This window comes from Caloenas nicobarica, chromosome 3, assembly GCF_036013445.1.
Source record: "Caloenas nicobarica isolate bCalNic1 chromosome 3, bCalNic1.hap1, whole genome shotgun sequence".
Taxonomy (NCBI): domain Eukaryota; kingdom Metazoa; phylum Chordata; class Aves; order Columbiformes; family Columbidae; genus Caloenas; species Caloenas nicobarica.
Window position 1 is genome coordinate 109,556,983 of NC_088247.1, and position 25,294 is coordinate 109,582,276.

Consider the following 25,294-nt stretch of genomic DNA (forward strand, 5'->3'; position numbering starts at 1 on the left):
CTGATTTGGGAAGCCCTTCAGCAATGCCGCAGAGTGTGAGTAGGCCTTTCTTCTAAAGGGAAATGGAGCGTCTATTATAGGTGAACTGGTAACAAACGATACCTTGGGAAGATACATTTTGGGAGATTACTGGAAAATGAAGGGAAAGAATAGCTTGATTAGTGGGTTATATTTATGTTGAACATTTGATCTAGCGAACAGTCTGACTTCTGTGGGACCTAGGCAGTGGAGCAGAGTTTTGAGACAAGTGAGCTTTCAATAGGTTCCACTCAGAGTGGAGAAAGCTTCACTTATCCACAGACTGGGACCCTGGGAAGGATCCCATTGATCTAGGACAGAAACACCTCAGTCGTGTTGGTGTCCTCTTCCTCTAGAAGTCACGGAAGTAGATAAATATGCTGTCCTCATGACTCAGTTTGAGTCAAAAGTCTCCTGACCTTGCCAAACTTGCACATATATATCCAAGAGGGAAAAAAAAAAAATCTGCTAATTCCAAGGGTAGAAATTCTGAAAAGGTGTGTTTCTCTTATTTGATAGGCTCAGTGAGCTGAGAAAAAAATTACAATGGCAGTTAACATATCTGGAGTGTGTGCAGGGAGGTCACAGCTTAGGAAGGCCTCACTAGCCTGTGAGACCAGGAGTGGTAGCAAGGATGTCAGCAGTGACCAAAGGGAAATCTGAGCTTGACTCATGTTCTGCACCAGCCACTCAGGAGCAACATCTTCACATCCAAGGGCTGTGGAATACCAGATTTAAAAATACATCAAGATGTCAAAAGAAAAGTCCCAAATACGGGAGTGGTAAGTTTAAGCTTGCCTGCCCACTTGGGCTTCACAAACACTGTCCGTGTCTGTGAGACACTGTACACTATAGGCAACATAATGTTGTTGCTGCTTGGCCAGGCTGCATCACCCATGGGCACAGAGAAGATTCATGTTACTCTGCACAAGCCTGAGCAGCTCTTGGTCCTCAAGGAGGTGCCTACCCTCTTTCCAGCCCTGGGACTCCTCAACTGATGGCCCAAAGGTCCTGCCATGGCTTGCAAAGCCCTGTCATCCTGTATCAAACAGGGCATGGCATTTCACCCAGCCTTCTTAATGCGGAGGAGACATCCCCTCCCCATGGACCAGGCAAGCTGTGGCCCCATCTAGTAAAACTGGAGAGTTTCTTTGAAAAGGATATCTGCTCTGTCTCCAAGGAGTGGCTCTTCCAGGGGCTGTGTTCAGCTGGCACAGACATCCAGCTCTAGTGATTCTCTCACCACACAGCTTTCCTTTGCCTTCTACTCAGTTAACCAGAGCAGCAACAGCATCTGCCCATGAAATGTGTTCAGAGTGTCTGGCTGTGAGAGTACACTGCGCTGTGAAGCAAGGGGTCCCAGGGTGAAAACACACAGCTGCTTATGGCTGAGAGAATCCATCACTATTTTTTCCCTGGCTTATTCGGCCTGCTGCAGACGGAAGATTTCTTGTTTGAATTCTGACCTGACAAAGTCACTTTGAGAGTTGTTTATCAAAAGGAATTTTTTTCAGGGGGAATTTATTTTGCAGTGACAGGAAGATGCCATTGCATGCCCAGCCAAATTCATTTGGAAAGGCTCACTTGCTATAAACCAAAGCATTTTTTCTCTCACCATAAGCAGAAAAGTCTGTTCTAGAAGTAAACTGGAGCTTTTTCTCTCTTTTGCACTACAGCTACTGTCCTGACAGCCATGTCTAAGCTCATTAGCCAGACATTCTGAATTTCGGGGCAGAAAGAAAAGCCATAAGAGAAGCCAGAAGAAGTCAAAGCTGCAGCACAGTAAAATCCATGCATTTTTAGGGATCACAAATAAATCAAGGACCAAAATTCAGCTGCGGATTCAGGAGAGGTATATGTGGAAATTTACCTTCTTGTCCTGCAAAGCATTTTGCCATTCTTACAGGAAGATTTGGTAGATATAGATCTCTCTTAAATAATTCTTTCTAACATATAAACCTCTCCATTTGCTGATAATGAACAACTGCTACATTATTTCTGTAGTAGTGCCAGGTAAACCTGCTGAAGGTGATGCTGTATACTGGAGCAAGAATCCCCCCATTTTAAGGAGCTTGTAAATAACTATGGAGATGCATGAAGTAGCATCATTCCCAGGTTCCCTGGTTTGTGCTCTGCATGTGAATGTGTATATATGTGAATATATATCTATAGATGTGTGTGTGAATGCTCTTATCAGCTGCTGTGCTCCAAGTGAGCAAGGATCAATAGCAATAAAAGACTCTAGGCAGGGTTCACATGAAGTGCCCTGATACTGGAAGAGGCCACTTGTGCTCAACACAGGAGGTTGGGATTGATTTTCCTCACAGGATGTTTCACAGTGAAGGTGTATTTCCCAGGGGACAACTGCAGCCATCCACAACTTCACTGCACAGCACAGGGCATGTACATCAAAATCCTACCAGAAGCTTAGCTTCTAGCACCATCATGTTGAAATCTGCCCATGCTCAAAGGAAGATGTACACTGCGGAAGCCGGAGTCAGCATTTTTGGTTGTCAGCAAAGGGCCTTTTTCTGGAAATGTTTTGGAAAGAAAATGTGGTACAAAGCCCCGGATGGCAAACTAGTTGTGTTTCTCTGTTCAACCTTCACCTTGCCCCACCGACTGTGTAAGGCTGGTGTGAAAACAGACCCAGAACTGTTGTATGCAGCTTCCATTGATAAGTGAATGGTACCTACAGGTAGTTTGCAATGCTCTGTAAGAGCATTTTTTAATGAAAAAAGTGAGTTTTAGAGGCAAACATGCTCATCAACAGGGCATTCATATGCACATATAAGCATATATCTAAGACGGACAGGGATGTCCTGGGTTGGGGCAATCCGGGTATCAATATGGGCTGACGAAGGGATTGAGAGCAGCTCTGTGGAGAAGGACTTGAGGGTATTGGTGGATGAAAGATTGGACATGGGCCAGCAATGTGCGCTTGCAGCCCAGAAGGCAAATCATATATTGGCCTGCATCAAAAGAAGCGTGTCCAGCAGGTCGAGAGACGTGATTCTGCCTCTCTGCTCTGCTCTGGTGAGACCCCACCTGGAGTCCTGTGTCCAGCTCTGGAGCCCTCAGTATAGGATAGACATGGACCTGTTGGAGAGGGTCCAGAGGAGGACACAAAAATGATCAGAGGAATGGAACTGTTCTGCTATGAGGACAAGCGGAGGGAGTTGGGATTGTTCAGTCTGGAGAAGAGAAGGCTCTGGGGAGACCTTATTGCAGCCTTTCAGTATTTAAAAGGGGCCTATAAGAAAGGTGGAGACAGACTTTTTAGCAGGGCCTGTTGTGATAGGACTAGGGGTAATGGTTTTAAACTGAACCAGGGAGACTCAGCCTAGACATGAGGAAGAAATTTTTTACAATGAAAGTGGTGAAACACTGGCAGTTTGCCCAGAGAGGTGGTTGATGCCCCTTCAAGGTCAGGCTGGACAGGGCTCTGAGCAACCTGATCTGGTCGAAGATGTCCCTGCTCATTGCAGGGGGGTTGGAGTAGATGACCTTTGAAGGTCCCTTCCAACTCAAACTATTCTATGATTCTATGAAGTGAGGAGCAAACCAAGCTGGCAGCTGCTGGGAGATGGGGCAAACTTTGGTGCAGGGTTGAGACAACAAGGCTTTCTCTGGCTTCTCCGGTGCTGGATTTTGATCTGGAGGGAGGCACAGCACAGGGAGTCCACCCAGAGCCAGTGGGACAGGAGGTGGGTACAGAGCAAAGATGCTGATGATGCTGTCCCGTCTCCAGGGCACAGCAGTTTGGAAGTGCCCTGCTCTCACCACTGTGGAGTGTGTTACCCAGGTGAAACCATGGGCAGGAGTGTCATGGGCAACTTAGGAGAACAGGACTGATGCACCAACACGCCCTGTTGTATGCAGATTTACCTACCGGCCCTGCAACCATGCAAAAGCAAAATGTCTATTATGCTGGGTTGTACAGGCCAACCCCACCAGCTGTGCTTATCTTAGTGCACATGCACTACCCTAGGCACTTTGCTAAACAGCCAGAACATAGAGATGGAGTTCCTCTGGAATTGCTATCAGATTTGGACAAAACCAAGGGCCTCACTGTGAAAATACTTTAGGACTTGCTAATTGGTCATGCACCATCTCCTTCCCGCTGCGTCTCACTCAGGTAGTGACTCTGCCCCAGAGATCCTGGTGTTTTCCTTCATCAGCTTTGTGGCAGGCCTGCAAATGTTGAGAAGGTTTTCTGTACAACCACTTGCCAGTGAATTATAGACAATCAGCCTCAACTGTTCATTCTAATGCAGCTTAGATGGAAAGATGGAAAAAATCAGAGATCATTTTTCTTCCTTCTGTCTCCTAGGGACTAAACCATAAATACACATTAGGCACATACCTATAATTTGTCTCTCTTTATAAGCTAAATGTTCCTTGTAGGAACTCATTTTAAAAAACAACTCTTTTTTTTCCCCTAGATTCTTTTTTGTTGTTTGTTGTTACAAAATAGACGGACAAACTGCTGTTCTCACTGTTCTGCTTAATTATGTGTCTAACTTTAAAACTTGGTAGTACTCATCTCCTGTTGTTTCATCTGGTCCAGTTAACTGCTAAAATAATGATTTAGAGTGTGTTTTACTTCTTACAGTTTACTGTCTTCTGTAAAACATTATCTCTAGAGATAAGTCCTAAAACACTTTTCTCTCCCAGTTTTGTCTTCTACTTATGACTAGGGTCGCTGCAGCAAGGCCACATGTCTCACATGGATTTGCAGGGCATCTCCTTAGACATGCATGACTCATGCAGAGTGAAGTCACCTCATCAGCTGGACTCTGCAGAACTGATCAGGAGTGAAAATATGTTTTAAAAATATAATTTCTGGAGTGATTTTTGCAAACCCCAGCTGCTTTGGAAATTGAAGGGTTTGGAAAAACTACCTCCATGATTCATGAGTCTTCAAGTCTAGATACCTTCATTCTTTCACTCTGCAGACAAGATGCCAGGATGAAGTAATGTGTCCTTCTGTCTGATACATATCTGGGGGAGCTCGTTTACTCCAAGAGAGGAGAATGGCTACATGAAAAAACTGTGCTGAAGTTCCCACAGAAATTCCCATGAGCTATTCCACATGAGTAGGTTTAGGTTGGGGGTCTTTTAGTAAAAAATAAAATTTCGCACAGAGCAAAGTGCTAGAAAGTAGTGACTGAAACCAAAATGTCAGAGGAAATGCAGGAGGTAGGAGAAAAGGAAGTAGACCAGAGCTGATACTGCTATCTCCTCTGGCTTACCACACCAAAAATGTCACAGGTTTGATTGACAGGTAAAATAATTGCTCTGCTGTACAGCAATTTTGAACTACTGTCACAAGCCCAGTGCAAAAATACCACTGACAAACATGCTGAGGGGATAGTAAGGAAATATAGAAACTGAAGAAAACTTCAACTCATTGAAGTTTCCCTGTGATACAGGGAAACCAGCCTGTATGGTCACATGATAACTCTGCATAAGGCTGTGTCTAGGTAATTTGTTAAGGGTCTAGGTCTTTATAGCAATTTAAACCTGCTTAGCTTGAAATCACATAATGCTGAGTGTTTGCTTCATTTCTGTGATGATGCAGAGTCAAAGGTATAAATGTCAGAGGGGAAGTCTGCATGTTCCAGTGAATTCTGTGAACTGCACCCTAAGATTTTTTAAAGTGATGGAAGAATGTTGGGCCTGTTTTCAGTTTGGACAGATCATTGAAAAATGAATCAAGAGACAACTGGTGGAAGAGATAGTCTCTATATAGCCAACTAGATAATACATCATGCACCACTTAATGGAGAAAATTTGCATTGTTTATATTATTAATATATCAATGTCTTATTAATATATTACAAACCTTTGTGCAATTTATTTTCTTTCAAGTCAAGTATAAGGGAGATGTAAAGCATACTTTATTTAAGGAAGGTTTTAAAGGAGATGTATGACAAGAACTACATGCACAAATATGTGACCATTGAAATATTTCTCTCTGTGTATGCACATAGGAAACACATTTGCTTTAATCTCTGAAGAGAGTAGAAAAGTGACTTGATGCCTATGTATTTTTACCTGTCTGCTGCCAATACACATGTCAAACTCTGCAATATGATAGCTATTCTGGGAAGTGCCATTATGATAACTTATCATATAGCTTCTCATTTTCATTTCTGAAGATTTGGACATGCAAATGATCAGCTGTATCATCTCTACGAGGTAAGTTGTTATGTTTTAGGGGTTTTTTCCCATGATATGCTATTATAGCAGAGGACATTACTGAATCAGCTGGAACAAGGCCCCACTATTGATGCTGGGTTTGTTCACAGAGGCAAATAGGCATGCAGGTCCATCTGCAGTTGTTCTTAACTCCAGATGGATTTTTTTGGTGAGGGAAAAATGTGTCTTATTCCTAAATCTAGGCACACAAAGCCATGGACTCCTTCCTGCTCACGACAAGTTGCACAACCAATATCCTGGAAGCAATCTGATAGAAAAAGATGTTGGCTTCTTATTGGATCAGCACTTGGGATAAGGAAAGACAGAAGAGGTAATTGGGAAAATAGATCCTCATCTGCAGGTTAGAGATAGAGAAAACTGCACTTCATGTGCAATCATTCTCATTACACGCCCTTTTCTCTTGTCTCTGTGACAGCTTCCAAGCTGAAATTTTTAGCCAGAAGATGATCACCAGGGAAATGTGTCCAATAGAGTTAACAAGAACTGAAACTGCCTATAATGTCAAACACTTTATATTCCAGTAGTATTGTTTCCCTGGTATATGTGTTCACCTGACACACATGCCTTCTCTTGCCAGATAGAAGCAGCACAGTGTTGCATATATATCCCTGTGAAATACAACAAACAAATGAAGTTACTTCAGAAAAAGTTCTGTGCTGTGCCTGAATTAAAATATTGCTGATGTACAGTGTGCACAGCAAGCATGGACTAATGAGCTGGGCTGCGAGTTATGAGACTTCACTTGTAGTTGCTAATGTAAATAAAAGGTTGGCCAGTTCTCATTAGCAGCTTTTCTGCCCCTCTTTCTATCTTCTTGCTTTATTTAGGTCATACCATTTTCAGAACCACAGATGCCTGTTACCAAACCTGTACTGCAGTGGGGTCCTGGAGCAATCAGATGACTACTAAAAAGGAATAAATCATTAATAGTATGATGTCTTTGGGGAAGTATATCTCAGCTTAAACATTTCCCATTTGGATCATTGTGGCAGCTAACCTTTCCCCTTCATTACTCGGCTAGACTCTGGATTGATTGGCAGGTGACCTGCATCCATCACTGTGGGTGTTCAGCACGACGTGGGAAAGCAGTATAGGTCTGTGAGGCTGTGTACAAGTGGAGGAGCACCTGAGCAAGTGCTGACACTTGCCAAGTTGTTTCTCAGAAAAATGGGGGCCAGGGCTTTATTTCAGAGAGCCTCATGTATTGTCAGAGAGCCCCATGTCAGTGCTGAGGCACCTAGGGGGCTCAGGTTTTGCCCCAGGAGAGCAGAGCAGAGCCAGAGCACAGCTCTGCTGTGCAGGCTTCAGAAGAGAAGCATCCATGGATGAAAAAGCTGTCAGCAGGAGGATCTCTGTCTGGGGTTTTGCAAACTTTGAGCTGACCAACTCTCCGAGGGGGAATTTCAGTGTTTCACTTACCTCATTTCCCAAGAAACCTCTAAAAAGAGAGAAAATGAGAGACAGAGAGAAGCAGCCAAAGCTTTTGACTGGCACCTATTCCCTCTGCTTCAGACCTTGTAAAATGACTGAAGGTCCTGGCACAACTGGGTTCTTATATATCACATAAAGCTGAGTGCATTTAATTTATGTCACACTTTTGAATATGCTCCCATGCACAATGAGCCGTGCTGTCTGCCAGTGGAGGAAATGGAATAAAAGCAGAGCTGGCCAGAATGCCATAAGGGCTATTCCAAGACCTAGTAAAGTCTGGCTGCATTTTCAGAAGGTTATTTAATCTCCCCACTGTTTTATGTTAAAAAGATAATGGTCACAGACAAAAACCGCCAACACTTGTCAGGTAATGATCAACTGGAGTGTCTTGTCAGATCTGGCTGTTAAGTAAGATATGGCTCCCAGGAGCAAAGGCCCACAAAGGTCTCACCTGCTCCTTCTGTGGGGCTCTAGTATGCTCCAGCCACCCCTTCGATGGAACTGCTGCCAGCTGTCAGTCAGATGAGAGTTCAGGACATTGCAGGCTGCACTTGAAAAATGCCCATTGCTGTTCACAAGCATGGGAAAATCTTTGTGTCCCTTTCATGCCAACATGGAGAAGCTATGGCTCCTCTGAATGGCTGGGTTGACCAACAGCCTTTAGATCTGGGTATAGTGCAAAGACTGCTTCCATCAGTATCTCACACACTTCTCTTACACCAGGGAGCAGAGATGGCTGGCTGCATCCCAGAGGAGGGAAGCCTCACAGTCTCCTGAGCTTTGCAATATTTACCTTTAGACTGCTACTGTCCCCTGTTTATTGGCATAACACGTTCTTACACTAGATAGCCAGTGGTATTTACAGACTGAAAGATACAGATAGATCTACCGGGATTGCTGAAGAAAAATGCATCCTTCGTAGTTAATTTCCCTTCTGGCATCACATGTACTGATTGAATCCTACTCCATGGCCTCCTCTCACATGTGATTGTGCCTCTCACACTAAGACAGCAACATGCCACATTAAACTAAATAAATTACTCAGAAATTTTTCAACTAAGTGAAGAGGTTTACATCCTCCTTTTCTCCTGCATTTACCACAGTGATAAGCAAAGGCACCCAGCACCCTAAAGGGATATTCCAGACAATATTATAATTCCTCAGCTTTGTAGTTGCAGTTTCAATTTTGCAGTGACTCTGAGCTGCTCTTCTAGCAGGACACAGAAGGGACCCCAAGCTGGATACGAGCATATTGTGGATGGTAAGGGAGTGCAGGATTGGAAAGGCTACAGTATTGTTCATGCTATCAAAGAATGTGGCCCTGCCTGAGATATACCTGATGCCTTGGTCATTGCCGCTCCTTGGGTTGATTTAACACTCATACTGATTTAAAGGCTAGGTTGGCATGGGCCATCCTGCCTCTGCTGCTACACAGTGAAATCCTGAGGTCCACAGCTTCAAAAAGACCTTTAAATGCATTTTATGCTAAAGAATCACAGCCAGGATAGTTTCTAAGAGAGCCAGTGAAATGGTCAGAGCCATGGAGCAATGTGAAGGGCTTCAAGAGTGCTGGAGTGCTCAAAATGCTGAGATGATGTGGTACAAGGTGCAAAGAGAGAAAATACTCTCTATCTTTGATGAAAATGCTGGGTTTAGGAAGTGGTGTGTGTATTGTGTCTCCCAAGGAGATCGAATTTTCTGAAGAAATAGGAGAGAAGGCTGATGCAAAAAGTTAGGGTTGTCATCTAACCTATTTTGGTCCAGGTTAACCCAAGCACACTGATTCTCAAGTTTTGGTGAATGCTCTGCTTTTTCACAGGAGAAAACTCTGCTTAGTAGGGCAGACCTCTCTCCCTATGGTGCCAAAACAGAGACTCTGAAGACACCAGTTCCAGGGTATATGCTCTTACTGCATACCTGTTTGCTGCATAATAACTGGGGCAGGGACAGTAGCAAGGGCACATCAGGCATTCTAGGTGGTTAACCTTTGCAGTTTCTTTTTCCAAAAGTGAGGAGATGGTCAGAGTGGGACAAGAAGGGAGCTTTGCGATAAAACTCTGCAACCTTCTGCACTGCAGCAAAGGAAAACTGAAGCTTGACTTTACCTTTCAGTCCTAAATTGTAGAACCCCACAAATCAGAGTCTGGGCTGGGAGGAGAACTTGGGAGATGAGAACTCGTGCCTGCTGTGAGTTTGGGCTTGTATTTCAGTCCTCCTGCTCTCAATTTCCCTTTAACACCCAGTAGCCAGCCCAGCCTCCTCTCCATGGGCCCAGCCTACCAGCTATTCTTGCAGCACTGTTTCCCCTTTTCATTTGCCAATTCCTTCCCCCTGCAGTGAAGCTTATGTGCAGTCAGTCTCTCCACACCACCTTTCTCCTTACCAAATGTCAGCACTCCGATGAGAGACAACATTTATACTTACAGACCTGGCACAGCTGTACCAGTTTTAGTACCAGGTCTGAGTAACTAAGCACAAATTAGGAATGAAAATCAGAAGTATGAATACCAGATCAGATGTACCTTCATAGGGAATGATGGTGTAACCTGTAATAAAAAAAAAGTCTTCTAGTAAAACATGTCTGTTTTCAGCCTGAAACCTGCAATGTGATACAGAGTCCAGCAGGATCGGGCAAGTGTACCTTCTTTCCACAAAGCCACTGGGCTGAACCATGCTTCCTTAAGCAAACAAGCAGATTTCTGGGCTTTCAAGGATGTGAAGTCTCACAAGCTTTGGCCAGCATTTGTTTCAGACACTGAAGAGCTCTTCTTTGCTTAGCAAAGACACAAATGCCTGTTTTTTCACTGATGTGGGGCTTCTTAGAGCTCCTGAGCTGATAGCCTGTGTGATATCTGATTAGCCCTGCAAGGCAACAAAATACGTTGTCTTTTTGGTCATGAAAGTTCTTCATAACATCTCCCATAGGCAGTAGAATCATAGTCCGGTCACCTTCTCAATACCACGGTACATCTCTGGGGAGGTTTCTGGAGCAAAGCCAGTTTCCACTAGCTAATTCAGGCGGTTAAGTAACCATCAGTGTGTTTTGGATGTGTTTTATAAAGAAGGTCTGAAGGGGTAAGACCTCATTGATCCTGTACAGGGTAAGATGAAGCCAATTTTTGTCCATCCCTATCTGAAACAGTAAAAGACAAAATGGAATAAGGCAGAAAGCTTATTTTTTTGTTAAAATCAGAGATGCTGCCCACAACTGGCTAGGGAGATTTCCAAAATACATTCAGAGGTGGCTGTCTGTGCCTCTATGGCAGCATACTGTGCAAGGAAATCTCTCTTTCTCCTCCCTGAGGTAGTTTCTTTAGGAAGAAAGCAGTCAGCAATGATGGTATTAAAGAGATCAGCTTTAGACCTCTGAGTAGAGATGAAAGGGGAGCATTTATTGTCTGCAAGACACTGCTTCTGGTTTTATGCAGAATCAGCCAAGTAGCTCTGCACTGGTTACATTTATTTCAGTGTCTGCAAGACTTTCTTTTTATGCAAAAAGGTTGAACAGTTCCTATTTTCAAAGCAGAGATGAAGTTTCAGGAAGAGCAGTAGACTGCATCAAACACAGCAGAGAATCTAATGTGGATCTTATTTTCATGCTTTTCTTGCTTCAGAAGGAAAAAGATATTGCAAATTCAAAACATTCCTAAGGGCAAGATTTATAACATCAAGATCCCCCTGCCCCCACCCCATTCCCAGAAAGAGCAGTAGTTGCTTCTGCTCAGATGATGCATCAGCTGTCAGATCAGCTACCTGCAGTTTACAGATGCTTTGCAAGGCAGAACACTGCAAAGCAGCAAGGACATGTGGTTGTAGCTGGTCCATACTGTTTTGTTTTGCTGTAGATCTGCTGAGCTTTTGCTCTCAGCCGGGTTCCCACAAAACCAAGGATTAAATGTAGGAGCTTTGATGTTTCCTATTATAAGAGAAAATTGGTGTGTCATGTCCAGTTTTTCTGCTGCGACAATTCCACAGGACAAATCAAACCATTAATCTAAAACACAAGAGGATAACACCATGCTCTGGCATACAAAACAACTACCATGACAGAAATGCATCCTTGTCCACAAAAGGGAGGCTGTTTTGGTATTTCGGGCTTGATCAGAGGTGCTTTCCCATTGGGACATCCCACTTAGACCAATTAATATCTGGATTGGCCATGCAGGGGAGCCAAGGCAGTGCTGTTTCAGCTCAGGTGGGAACCAAAAATGCCCATTGGGTTCAGAGACAGTAGGAGAACAGCTATGAACTCCTTTAACTGTGAGGAGAGAGGGAATTTGTGCAGTGTGCTGGTTTGACTGAAAGTGAGTTAATTTTGTTCATGCAGTTAGAAACCTTTCTTTTTTGTAGCTAGCACAGTTGTTGTTTGGATTTAGTTTGAGAACAAGTAGATAACACCCCAGGACAGAGTTAATGTTTTTAATTGTTGTTGTCTAGGAACCAAGGTAATTTCTGAGCGCTCTGCCCACAGGTGTGAGGCAGCGAGGAAGCGGGGCATGGATGGGGCAGAGCTTGACTGACATCCAGACTGATCAATAAGAATATTCCATGCCATTAGTGTCATGCTCCATATTTAAGAAGAGTCGGGATCTTCCAGCTGAGAGAGAAGACAGAGACAGAGAAACATTTCTGTTTCTGCTCATTTTCGATGGAATTCTCTTCAGGAGTTCTTTTAGTTCATCCTTTTCCCATCCTGCCATTTTGCTGAGGCCTCTGGGCCTTTCTGCCTTTTTCTGTCTTCTCTCTCCAGGATCGGCTGTTCGGAACCACGTGCTGCTTCCTGAGACTGGCTGCTTGGTGTGGATGGAGTTTGTGAGGAATTGCACTGAATGTCTTTTATTTTATATTCTATTTTCAATTTAATATATCTTAGTAGTAGTAGTAGTGGTATATTAGTATTATTGTATTATTCTATTAAGCTCTGTTTCTCTCAGCCCATGAGTTTCTCCCTTCCCTTTCGATTCTCTCCCCTATCTAGGGGTGGGGGAGAGTGAGCAAGTGGCTATCATGGTTTTGAATTGCTAGCTCAGGTTAAACTGCAACATGCAGTTACTTCCTTTTGTTTGTTTGTTTGTTGTTTGTTTTGGGGTTTGTTTTGGTTTGGCTTTTTTCTTGATTTCCCCCCACCCCACCATTACACTACATTGTACTATAGGCTTTGCAGGATCCAGGTGGTAATTTTATATTCAGTTCTATAAGGACTGACTTTCACTTGAGGATGCAGTTCAAATTTAGCTTTCAGAGCATGTCAAGAGCTGTAATATGGTACCCACAGCAGGCAACTCCCCTGTGGTGCATCACTCCAGAATGTGGAACTGGGTATCCTGGTGCAGGAAACACAGAGAGATGGATCAGTACCCAGAAGTACCCTGTCTTAAGAGTCAAGATGAAAAGGGAGAAAGAACTCAAGGCTGCTATTGCAGGCATTAATTGGGGGAAGCAGTTGGCAAGGCACAGACAATTCTTCCAGCTCACACCTTTCAGCTGTTATCAGAACAAAATCCTAAATCAATATTATTGGTCCTCAGAGAGATTCAGTGGCTCTAAATTAACATAACCTTATAAATGACAGGCTTTCCCATTCATCTCAGTCCCTAGCAAGAAACTACCCATTGCGGCTTTACTGCTGCAGTGCCCAGGAGCAATCCCAAAGTTCTAGGTGCTCCTACATGACACATAAGACAAAACAGGGCTTCCCAGCTGACTCCAAAGTCTTCATACAAAGTCAAAAAATCTTCATTCTTTATATTTATCAAAAGAACAAAACATGAAAGAGTATAGCCCTCTCTGTTGGAGCCTTCCTCATGACACCACCTTCAAGAGCCTCCTTCTTCAGCAATGGAGATGCCTGTTTGCAGAGCTGAAGGTTAGGGTGGACAAGAGTTGATTTCCATTAAGTACACTGCCAGCAATAATGGGCATAGTTCTTTCCAGGCTTTTGTGCAGTATGATGTACATGACATCTGCTGCTGCAGCAGAGCATATTGTCTTTCTTGCTCCACCCTCTGGCATTCTGGTGCTTTTTCAGCCTCCTGAAATACAAACATGACATGATGTTAAGGGCCTTATCATAAAAGAAGCACTTCTTCTCTCCAGGAGCAATGAGGCAAATTGCTAATGGGATAAATATCATCTCAGTGCCCTTATGTGTGATCTGCAGTGCTCTGGTACTCTTCTGCACTAGCACGCCACCAGATGATCACCACTGACTCACTGACTATTTGAACCCATAAAATAATGCACAAGCAGCCATTGTGATAGTTCCTGGAAACCCTGGTCCCCATTCTGCTGAGCACAGGAAAATCAAGTATCTGCAAGGACGCAAGTCCGAACTGAAACTTCCATGTCTCAAAGTCACATCTGACAGTCTGTTAAATGGTAGTTTCAGCAAAGTCTGAGCAGGGAAGTGGCCTTCAGACCCTATATGCAGTAATCTGGTGTTCTGCACCAGGAGTGTGAAAGACAGTGCAGGGCTCCTTCCAGATCTCAGTAGAAGGCCTCAACAAGAAATTATGCAATAAAATAGCTGTTTTAATAAGATAGAACAAAAAGAGGAGTATAGATATCCAGTAAATTTTACAATTCTTCCAATGCGGGAAACCCACATTCATGCAGCGTGGGACAGACCCTGGATGGATTTTCCCATGGCATACTGTGCAGATCCTGTTCATGAAGGGGCTCTGCCTCTTTCCCATGCCATGGTGTCTTTTATTTTGCATAACAAACAAAACTATTTATCTTCTTCTGACAGCCTGGACTGTCACCTTTCTCATAACACCTATGAGTGCACAGCACAGGCCATCACAGGGCACTCCAGCAGATTCCCTTGCAGCAGCCACTCATGCTAATGCTAGGGCTGCTTAGGCCCTGTGTACAACTCCTGGTAGGGCAGACATGGACTGTTCATGATCTCTAATTCCTTAAATACAATGTCTTCTGGAAGGGTCCTGTATCTGTGGTAGGGCAAAGTGAAATACTATCCAACCAGATCCCAGACTCTACTGGGGAGAAGATCCGCTCCCTTCAAAGGCAGGAGGCAATAACGAAAAGCAGGCAACAATTTACAAATGCAAATAGCAAACATAATACTTTTCTGTCCTAACGTGCAGAGGAAGGGCTATTTTTCTCTAGAATATTCCACAAGTTGGAGGAGGGGAGGTGCACAAAAGCAGGGGAGCAGAAACATGAGCTGTTTCAAAAGCCACATTGTTGAACGGGGAAACTGATACCATGGATATGAGACACTGTCAGCACCCAAGTCATGATGAGGTCAGGTACCTCTCCTCACAGCGTAACAAATGCTGGCTCTGCTCCGGAGGTCAGGCTAGGCTGAATGGCTCATTGTAACCCTGCCCAGGTTACACACACTTGCTATATGAGAGGCCTCTGGTGAATTCCATGAGCATTGTGCAAGACAGTGGAGGGTTACCAAGAGCTTTCTCTTGAAGTCATTCAGTCTACAGGGCATTCTGAGCTGACCTGAGCTGGCACTACCAGTTAGTTTCCTTGGCCTTTAGTTCAGGCTTTTTCCTGCTGCTCGTGTTGGAAGAAAAGATTTCAGTGAGAGTGTCAAATACATGACAATCAGTGGAGAATGCAAACAAACTGCAGGGATACAGAGCAGGCTAAGTAAGGTATTTTCCTCATTTGGAGCAGAAAAAGAGCTCTTTGTCTTCCAAAGTTTATTTATGGGAAGGTCTGGAGAAGAAAGAGAGGAGGACAAAAGCACCTTAAGTTTGGGAAGAAAATTACTATAGATGTGACCTACTTTTCTATGCTAGGAAATGCTGTTTATTACTTATCTGTTGCTCTCACTTTTTAGTATGCATAACGGACACTAATTTTGAACAAAGCCCCTCTTAAACAAGATGTGATTTTTATATGCATAGAGCCTTTCAGACTTGGAGGTCTCAGGTGTTTTAATTCTTTCTAAATACGTCAAGGTCATGGGGACATGATGAATAAGCGGGATTGAACTGCGTTTTATTGTTTGTGGGAGCTCACAATGTGCACAGCAATCTTCTCCTTTGGGGCTGGACTACTGTGCTATGTAACAGTGAATTAAAGATAGCCCACAGAATGAAAGCAAGATGTATCTCACCTGTATTGTCTGGATTTTATAATAGTAACCAGCCTGCTGAAAACAGCATAATTGCTGTGATCTAGGGGCTCACTTTTTTATTTTCCCATCTTTCTGATTGTTTTAGGGAGGGTGTGGTTTGGTTTTCTTGGTTTGGAATTTGGAGTGTGTTTGCATGAAAGAGAGACAGAGGAAAACTCTGATTTATAACTTTACAACCAGACTCAGTAACCTGCTTGGCCTACATGTGATGTAGGATGACTGCATGTTGCAAATAGTCTCTCGAGCATCATTTCTGCATTCGTGACTCTGGCCTGTGCTACCACACTGGGTTCAGCCACAGTGGAGTGCCTTGTTTCACCCCTGTTCCTTGGTTGTTTCTACACATTATTTCATTTGCACAGTCCAGCCTGAGAACCCAGAGATCAGGCAAGGAACAGAAGAGAGTTTGTGGGGAAAGAAAGGGATCCAGAGAAGGCATCTCTTTCATGACACAACGTTGCCCTCCTTCCCTCACAACCACCCCAGGAGCACAGGGCAGAGAGCTGGGACTAGCAGTGTCTCCTTTGTCTGTCTTCTGTTACTGCCTTGCATCTTACAGGAAGAATTTTTCCAGTCAGTGCCAAGGTGACAAGAAAGAAGAACTCAGACTATTTTGTGCTATAAGGCTAAACAGGTCACCAGGTAGAAGTCCAGCTCCTTGCCATCCACATAACTCCTCTAGCTTTTGGAGTGTAGTCTCCCACCCTGAACCATTCTGTGAGCAGTCCTTTTGGGACACACTTTATTCAGGACGAAGTCTACCTCAGATAGAGTTGCAAACTTAGACCATGGGGTGCAGGAGACTCGGGTAAGCATCCCTCACCAAGCCCTTTGGGAGCAGATATCAGGACAGCTAAAGAAGTAGGGCCTGCCAGGGAGGACATTGCAGTACAGACCCACAGACAGGAGGAAAAATGGGCAGAGGGTCTGCCAGCTCTAGCTTAGGGATGGCATGGAGTGTGGTGAGCATGTGGCATATGCCAGGAGACATACCAATACTCCAACACTGCGGAGGCTGAGCCCTCAGCCAACAACAAAATACCACCCTACACTCATCTCAAGAATCTATAAATTGTAGAAGAGATAGCTGGGGACTATCATGGACATTTGGGACAAAAATGGCCACGGTGGATTTTGCCATGCTTTTGTTTTAAAAACTGGTTTAGTTTGTGCAGTAAAAAGATACTTTAAAAGGATCTTCGGAAGTGCCAGGAAGAAACACAGAGCTCAGCTGGAAGAAAAATGAAACACTGGTGCAAAACATGGAACCCAGGTACAATAATAAATGGGTCAAAAGGAATCAGCCTTGAATGACTGCATAGCACTTCTTGGGTGGAAAATTGGTGGCTGGTTTATTGTTAAAACAGTCCATATTTCTCGTGGGAAGTAACCATGCAGAGTAGTAACACTCATGCAAATAGAAAATCTCTCCAGAAATTATTTCTGAGACTGTCAACAGTGTTAAAATAGTTGCTTGCTCCCTCCAAATAGACACCACTGAACTTGCAAATCAAGGTAAATCCAGAAATGAGCCTGTAACTTTCCTCTGCAGTCACATTGTTGATTTACCAGGTAAGTAACAAATACTCACATCTAACACAGTAAGGCAAGTAGGGTTGGATTTTGCTTTCCAAAAAATGAGGTGTCATGGTCAGGCATTCCTGCTATCAGGGAAGGTTTAGGATGATAGAAGAAAGCAGCTTGCTGCTGCTAGAAGATGTCAGGGAGATTACTGGGAAGTCCATGTATGTTTTTAAAACTTTTTTCTTCTTTTAATCTTCGTATAACCTTTACTATAAGTAAATGACACTTAGGCTTTCTCAGAGGAATTCAATTCCCTCTTTATGATAAGGATTTTTGTTTCCCTTTTTGTTTGTCTGTGCTTCCCCAAATTTGTATCTCACTAACTCAAAAGCCAAAACATTATTACAGTACAACTTTCAACTAGTTTGTATCCTTAAGAATGAATTAATTTTGCAGGTCCTTCAGATTCTGACTCCTCTTTGGTTACTTTCGTTAAGACATATCTGTTTTAAAATGAGCCGCAGTTTTCAAATAGTTATTCACCAGCCTACCTCAAACATATAAAGAATGACATAATTGATTAGCAATGTTGGTAACAAGTGTTTTCCTTGTGTTTCCCAAGAGAGTAATGACTTCCATGTCTACCTTCTCTTCCAGTGCAGTCCGGAGTTGAACAGAGTGAGTTTTTTGCTTTGTGGTCCTGCAGTGAGATCCCATGGAGCTGTTGGGAGCCAGCCTGAAATCCCACTAGCCTTTCTCAAGGCACTGAGAACTGGCTATTTCCAGGTGGCTCATGACAGAGGGATGGTAAAGGTGAGCACCAGTAGCCATCATTTTCTGGGTCAGCTCTGCTAAGATCGGGGTCTGGGTTGGACTTTCAGCACAGAAAATTTCACAAGTGTTTAATGAAACCTGATAATTAATACAGCTAAACTGTTCTTTGCAGGGGATGTGATGTGGCTCAGGACAAACTGACCTATAAACAAATCACGCCTAGATATTCCTTTTCATTTGACATTTTAGGCTTTTTGTTTGAATAAGCTTTCCTCCACTTTATACCCACCACTCTGTGATGAAGTATTGCATCTGAATTATTTCATTTCACACCTGGTTTCCTTTTTATATTCATGGTATTTTATGCATTTAAATTTCAGATACTTCAGGCTGTCACATGTTGCCTTGGGAACCTGAGCCTTTTTTTGGCTAGAAGCAAAACTCCCTGAAGTGGATCCAATGGGACAAGGGATCCCACCTTCACTGGAAACTGCAGCTAGTAGACGTTGGTTCTAGCTGTATCTATAGGACCAAGTGCTCCAGTACCTGGTGTTTCTTCTATTCTGTGCAACTGAAAAAAAGCAGTCATGTAACTGGTAACCCACTGGCCATTTTAGGAAATGAGTCATTATTAAATGACTCTTATTCAATGATAAAAAGCTTATAGGCAGTCTGTGTTGTAGTTTTCCAGTATTACGCTGGGCAGGCTGGTGTGCACATACAGTGCAGTGGTTCAGGTGGGATGTCCTGGCTTATTAGTACCAGCTGGCATCTTCAAAGAGTCCCAAGCTTGACATCAGGTTTAAAGTTTCATTTGAGTGTTAGTAATATGTCTGACTTCGGTATCTTTCTATCCATTTGAGAATAATTTATTTTTGGAAACAACTCATGATGGCTTTTACTGAAGATTAAATGGGCAAGAGAAGATTACTCCAGCTGCTGAGGCTAGAATTCACCCAATGACCAGACAGTCTGGATAAATGTGGGAAGGAATCTTGAGAAGGGGAAAGAGAAGTGCTTCCAAGGATAAGACTACCAGGCTTTGGAGTTTTTAGTCTGGGAAATGGCTGATCCCTCCTTCATTACTGTACTTTCTAGGCATAAGAAACGGCCCTTTAGTATACTGCAAACAGTGAGTGGGACAAAGGAGATAGCTAGGGGTGGGATGCATTGTCTAATTGACTGCACTTATCTATGAGAGAAGAGCTGGGGCTGGAGCTCTTGCAGTGTTATAGTGTTGATAGATGTCTACAACAAGCCAACAACATGGCTTTGCAGTGTTTGTTGGACTCAGCTCTGTTGTGCCTGCTAACAAAGCTTTTGGGGTATGTGTAGGTGGTGTTAATCACTTCTGCTCAGAGTCAAGCAAAGCAAAGCAATTTCATTTCAAGGTCATCTGCAGGGTACTGCTGAGTTTCCAGGCTTGATGGTAACTAAGATTTGTTCAAAGAAAAGCTCTAGATAACTTCATCCAGCCCTTTTTAGCTTCTAATAAGCTTTGGTAGAAAAGAGAGAACCAGAAAATAATGTTGTCAAAAGATACCTCTGCTCTCTGTTATGCTGGGAAGAAAATACCGACATTTCTGGGAAGGCAGCTGCCCAAGTTAGTAAAATCAGGAACGCTTTTCTGAGATTTAAGTTTTTCTTCTAACCAAAGGTCACTTCTACACAGTTACTCACTTAGAGATATCAATTAGCCAAAACAGAGGTGGATTTGAGCCATGTGCTAAGAACTAAACCCTGCTCATGTGGTTTATTGACTGTAGTAGAGAGTCTGTTGATTTATTGGAGTGTAGTTAAAAGGAGATCCAGGTCTTAATGAGGTGCTTTAAAGCAAGGGGTTATTTATGAGGATTTCACGAGTTGAGAGTGAGGGTGCAGCCTCCGGGTAACTAAGTGAAGAGTTGAAATAAACTCCGGAATCAAGTGGCTTACTGAGGCACTTGCTCATGCTGGGCTGGTTTGGTTCCACAGGCTTCACTGGGACCAGAAACAGTTGGTCCCAGACTGAGTGTTTTGCTGGAGAAAAGTCCATTTGGAGGGACAAGGAAGTCATAGCATCTGACACCGTCACTCCTCCTCTGCCACTCGTTTTCTTGTTTTGCTGATGTTTTGACAATTAAGTTAGTATTGACAAACAGCTTTGCCCACCCTGGCTTTGAGGGGAATGGAAGGTTGCTTTCAGGATGGAAATCCTGTAGGGAAAGATTCTATTGTTGTTTACCTGTGCTGATAACCATTCAAGGCTGAAATTAGACTGGGCATCTGGATGTGGGCCTATTCTGTTTTGTTGCTTTACAGTCAACAAAATGGGTTGCTATACACTTCCACTGTAAGACACAGTTACTTATCCTAATAATTTACCATTTGGACAGGTGATTTTTCAAATATTCCTGATTTCTGGAATGCTAAATCTCTCCAAGAAGAGGACCAGATGACTTTGGAGTATTTGGATACATGTAGGCCCTAGGTATGTGCTTTATTAGTTACCACTTGCAATCACTCAGAAGTCCATGAACCCTTGGGCTGGGGTTGAAAAGCATAGCCCCAGATAGAGATGGAGAAGAATTGTGCTTGTGCAACCTAGCTGGGGAGTGGTGAAGTTGCTGGAAGTATATTATCTATTAAGAAAGCTGAACCTTGTGTAATTTGTGGAATGGTCACTTTCTATCATGGTGAATCACAGAATGTCCTGAGTTGGGAGGGACTCACAAGGGTCATCAAGTCCAGCTCCTGTCCCTGCATAGGACAACCGCAAAGTTCACATCATATGTCTGAGGGCATTGTCCAAATGCTTCTTGGATATTGTCAGGTTTGGGGCCATGACTACCTCCCTGGGGAGCCTGTTCCAGTGCTCCACTACCTTCTAACTGAAGAACTTTTTCAGAATGTCCAACCTAAACCTCCCCTGGCACATCTTCCTGCCATTCCCTCAGGTGCTATGACTGGTCACCAGAGAGAAGAGATCAGCATCTGCCCCTCCTCCACCCCTTGTGAGGAAAGTGTGGACCACAATGAGGTCTCCCCTCAGTCTTCTTCTCCAGGCTGAACAAACCAAGTGACTTCAGCCGCTCCTCACACGACTTCCCCTCTAAACCCTTCACCAACTTCGTGGTCCTCCACTGGGCACTCTCTAGTAGCTCTATATCTTTTTTATAAATAAGATTTCTTTGTAGGTCAGAATTTTGTGCTGAACTCTCACATGTGCTTATTTTTTTTTATTTATGTGAGATAAATTCTTTCTTGTCTTTCCTCTGTCATGTCATGGGTGGGCACTGCAAACAGTACTAATGAGGCTGTCTCCATTATCTTGTAGTACATATGATTAATCTCTACCAAGTAACATTAAGGTAGGTTTAATTTCATTTTTAAACTTCTGAATGTTTTGAAACAGTGTAGGTGATTAAATTAAAAACGATATGTGAATGAGGTGGGACATCTGCATTTGCTTTCATGGTATATTCAGATTTGGAAGAGGACTGCAGGTGTACCTTCTTGGTAGGGCCGCTGAATGAACAGCTGTGGGGAACAGAGTATAAAGAAGCAGAGAACAGAGGCTGAGAGTGACTCTGCTGAGTGCCGCGTTGCATCTGTGAGCTGGAAAAGCATTCACATTGCATATTGAAATGGCAGGGAGTCCTTGGAGTAGTGCTCTTACCTATATTGACAGGCTTGCTTTTAACTATGAGGGTCTGACTGCTGAATAGGTTTTGGTATCCACAAAAAGCCTTATCTGCAAAGAGGTGATGGCCTCCCTCATGCCTTATTCTATCAGAGTATCTTTCCTAAAGACCTCACTCCTGGACTTAGGTGCTTATGGGTCAGTCTTGGCACAGTGCAGAGCTGCCTTGGGCCAAGTTTGATGGGAGGCTGGGCTTGCTGCTGGAATCCTCTCCTGTAACTTGCAGCTCCTATCCAGCCCCTGGTGAAAAGGAATGAGTTGCTCCAAAATTGCTCCTCAAACTGTGAGGCCTTCCTATGCATGACTTGGTAGAAGGAAAACCTGTGATTTGTGGCAAATAGCAGATGTAGTGGATGCTTGCTGTCTTACTGTTTTCGCTTCTCAAGAAACCTGTCTCAAGCCTTACTGATGAATTTTGTTTAATTTGCAGGAGGCCTACACGACTCTGAAGAACTGCAGTGCATCACTTCATCAGGCCAGTAAGAAGGATCCTTTTTTTCTTATTTTATTTCATGATTGATTGACCAAACTCAGGTTTGCTAGCAAAACTTATTTTTCTTCTTGCTTTGGATCATAAATTTATTCCTACAGTGCTTTAGAAATATATTATATAGAGGAAAATCAATTGAAATGCCTTAGCAACAGGTTTTGAATAAAGAATTAGGCCACTGTTCTATTTTTTCCAGTCTTCCTGTGGAATGAGTGTCATATTTCCTGAAGACTAAATATAGCAATGTGCATTGAATGCTAATGGGCAGATTTCTCTAAGTAAAAATGTTATAGAGAGATCTTCAGAAAGTCTGTAGTTCAGTAAGGAGCTTAAGATAAGTTGTTGATCACATCTAAAATATTGCAGACCAGTTAAGGAAAGTGGTCAAAAGTAAGCTGTGTATCTTGTATTTCTGTGAATATTTTAAAGGGTAAGGAGTTAGAAATGTTTAAATGGAAAGTGTCCTGCTTGGGATAGTGTGAAATGGCTACTCAAGATAGAATTCATTACTTAAATATCGCTGTCTCTACGAAAATGCTCTTATCAGGAACTTCCTTTGATTCTCCATGCTTCATGGTTTGCAGAAATGACCAAGATATTATTAGCTCTTAAGAAAAGAAACCCAGTTCTTTCCTACAATGGTATTGTTCTCCATCACAGCACTCTTAATGATCACTATTCAGCTACACAGAGCAGCAGCGGTGCCCAGACCACAAGTTAATGTTGCAAAGGAGCAAGCCTACCCTAAATTATGTTAGCCAATGGGTGTGGAGGAGGCAAGGTACCTATCTATCTGTGCTACAGCCAGTGCCCTGGCCGTGCAGCACCTCTGCAGACAGCTGCTCTAACCAGAGCCAGTTTTCCATTTAGGCAAAGGAAGAACTGCCCAGACTGTTCAGACTGGGCTCTATGAACTTGTAGTAGCCTAACCCGGAGACAACCTGCAAGGAAGGGCTGTAAGTAGACTCTGCTGCTCAGACAGCTTCTGGCATTTTGGGGAGTTGCCAAGCAAGCCTTTGAAAACAAAGCCTAGGGAGGAAGGCATGAGCTCTTGGTAAGCTTTAGTGAGCTGTTTAGCTGCATCATGAATGCCCCTGGTTCAGGCACAGAACAAGGATGCTGAGTGAAGGCAATTCTGCCACAGTTTTAAATATAGTGGCACAAAGCCTGACAGTGAAATATTGCAGGTTTTGCCTTATTTTGCACCCTTTGATGTGCGGTATAAATTGTTGTAAATTTGAACATAGGCAGCTGCTAAATCTACATGTTCTTGACTAGAAAAAAGCTGAAAGCTATTTCTTAAGCCTAATCATACAATAGAGACAGTGCTACCAACATCATACTCCCATGTGCATGCTAGGTTTGTTACCTTGTGCTAGTGAGAAAACTCAGATCCCTAATGCTTTCAGTTAGCAAGTAGCTAAACTCATTGTATATCATCCAGCCAGGCCTGCCTAAAACGTCTCTTCTCTGCCTGTCCCCAGAAGGACATAAATAAATGTAAATTTAGACATGTTCCTTGTTTTGGGACACATCCTTGCAAAGATGTAGGATTTTTTTCACCCCACAAGCTCTGCTAATTGAACTCTTCAGTCTCAACACTTTTTTCAGACTGGGAGTAGGGAGTAAACAATTGGTCTGTTGTATTGGCCGCCAGAGAAAGCTTGAGAGGGGAAGAAGTCCTGCCTCTTGGCAGTGCTTGGGTGTCTCAGAGCTAGTCTTGTTAGGTCTCTCTTCAGAAAGCTCACATTGGCAAAATTAGCTCTTGAGGAAAAATAGAACAGCAACTTTAAGTGTCCTAAGAGACTTTAAAAAGCTTAAGTCATGTTTGCACATCCAAAGCTGCAAATGTTTTGATGATGTCCAGCTTAATTGAAGGATGTTTCAGTCTGATTTAATTTGTTCGTTGCCCTGCTAACAAATTATATATCTCTATGATATAGGCGGGTGTCTTTATGCACTTGATCCTAATTATTATTAAGTAGGTGTGAGCAGTAAAAGCACCAAGCCCTTACCTCAAGGGGGCTAAGGGAGGGCGGGGGGGGCGTGTTTTTAATCATCAGGAATTCGTTGACTGTGAATGGCTTTGAGAAGATGATATTATTTTAGGGATGAGAAAGCAGATTTCTTAGGGGATTTATCCTGTCAAAGGCCTGCCACTAAGCTGCCTCCTGTCTATAAGCTTCATTGCCAGCTCATCAGTTCTGTGAAAAACAACCATAGAGCTGTCATGACATTTTTGGGATCTGGATGACTGTAGGGCAGGCGTCTTTGTACAATTCTTATCTTAAATACCTGTGTCAGGTACAGCTGGAATCAGGCCAAACCCAGAATGCAAACCAAGGCATTGCAAACCCCTATGGACCAAAACAGACGTTGTGCAGTGCAACTGCTTCTCACACAGTCCTGCAGAAAAGATGCTTTTAAAGCACACGTATGCTCTGACATTCCCAACTCCTTGGAGGACTTGCAAAGAACAGGAGTTTAGGAAGGTTGTGGAAAACAGATCTGAATATTTTTTGGTGGTAGCAGAGCAAGCAGTGAAAGATAACCTGGGCTGGTTCCATGTCTTTAGTTGGAGGCTTTGAAATGGTGTTGTGAAAGTTGGGAGCAGCCAAGTTCTCTGCTTTGAGGAAGGCTTGTTCCTGTAACAGCTCTCTGCTCCTTCTGGTGCTCAATTCTGTGCAGGTGTTTAGCCTGAGTCTGGGAAAGCTGCAGTGTTGTGGCGTGAGACTTATGATCGTTATGTAGTTCATAATCTGTGTTGCAATTTGGTTTCCAGTTTTGCCTGCTTCCTTCTCAAATCAGGCTAATGGTGAATAGAGCAGTTGCATGTTCTAGTTCCTGATGGATTTAGTATGAGCAGGATTTAAAAAAAAAAAAAAACAAAACAAAACAAAAAACAAACACTCCTAATGTTGGGCAGTTGCATATTCTTCTTACAAAAGTATCCTTCTAGGCAGTCTTCTAGAATTTAGATAATTTCTTAACATGAATTTTGTCACTTCACAATGCATTGTGCGAACCT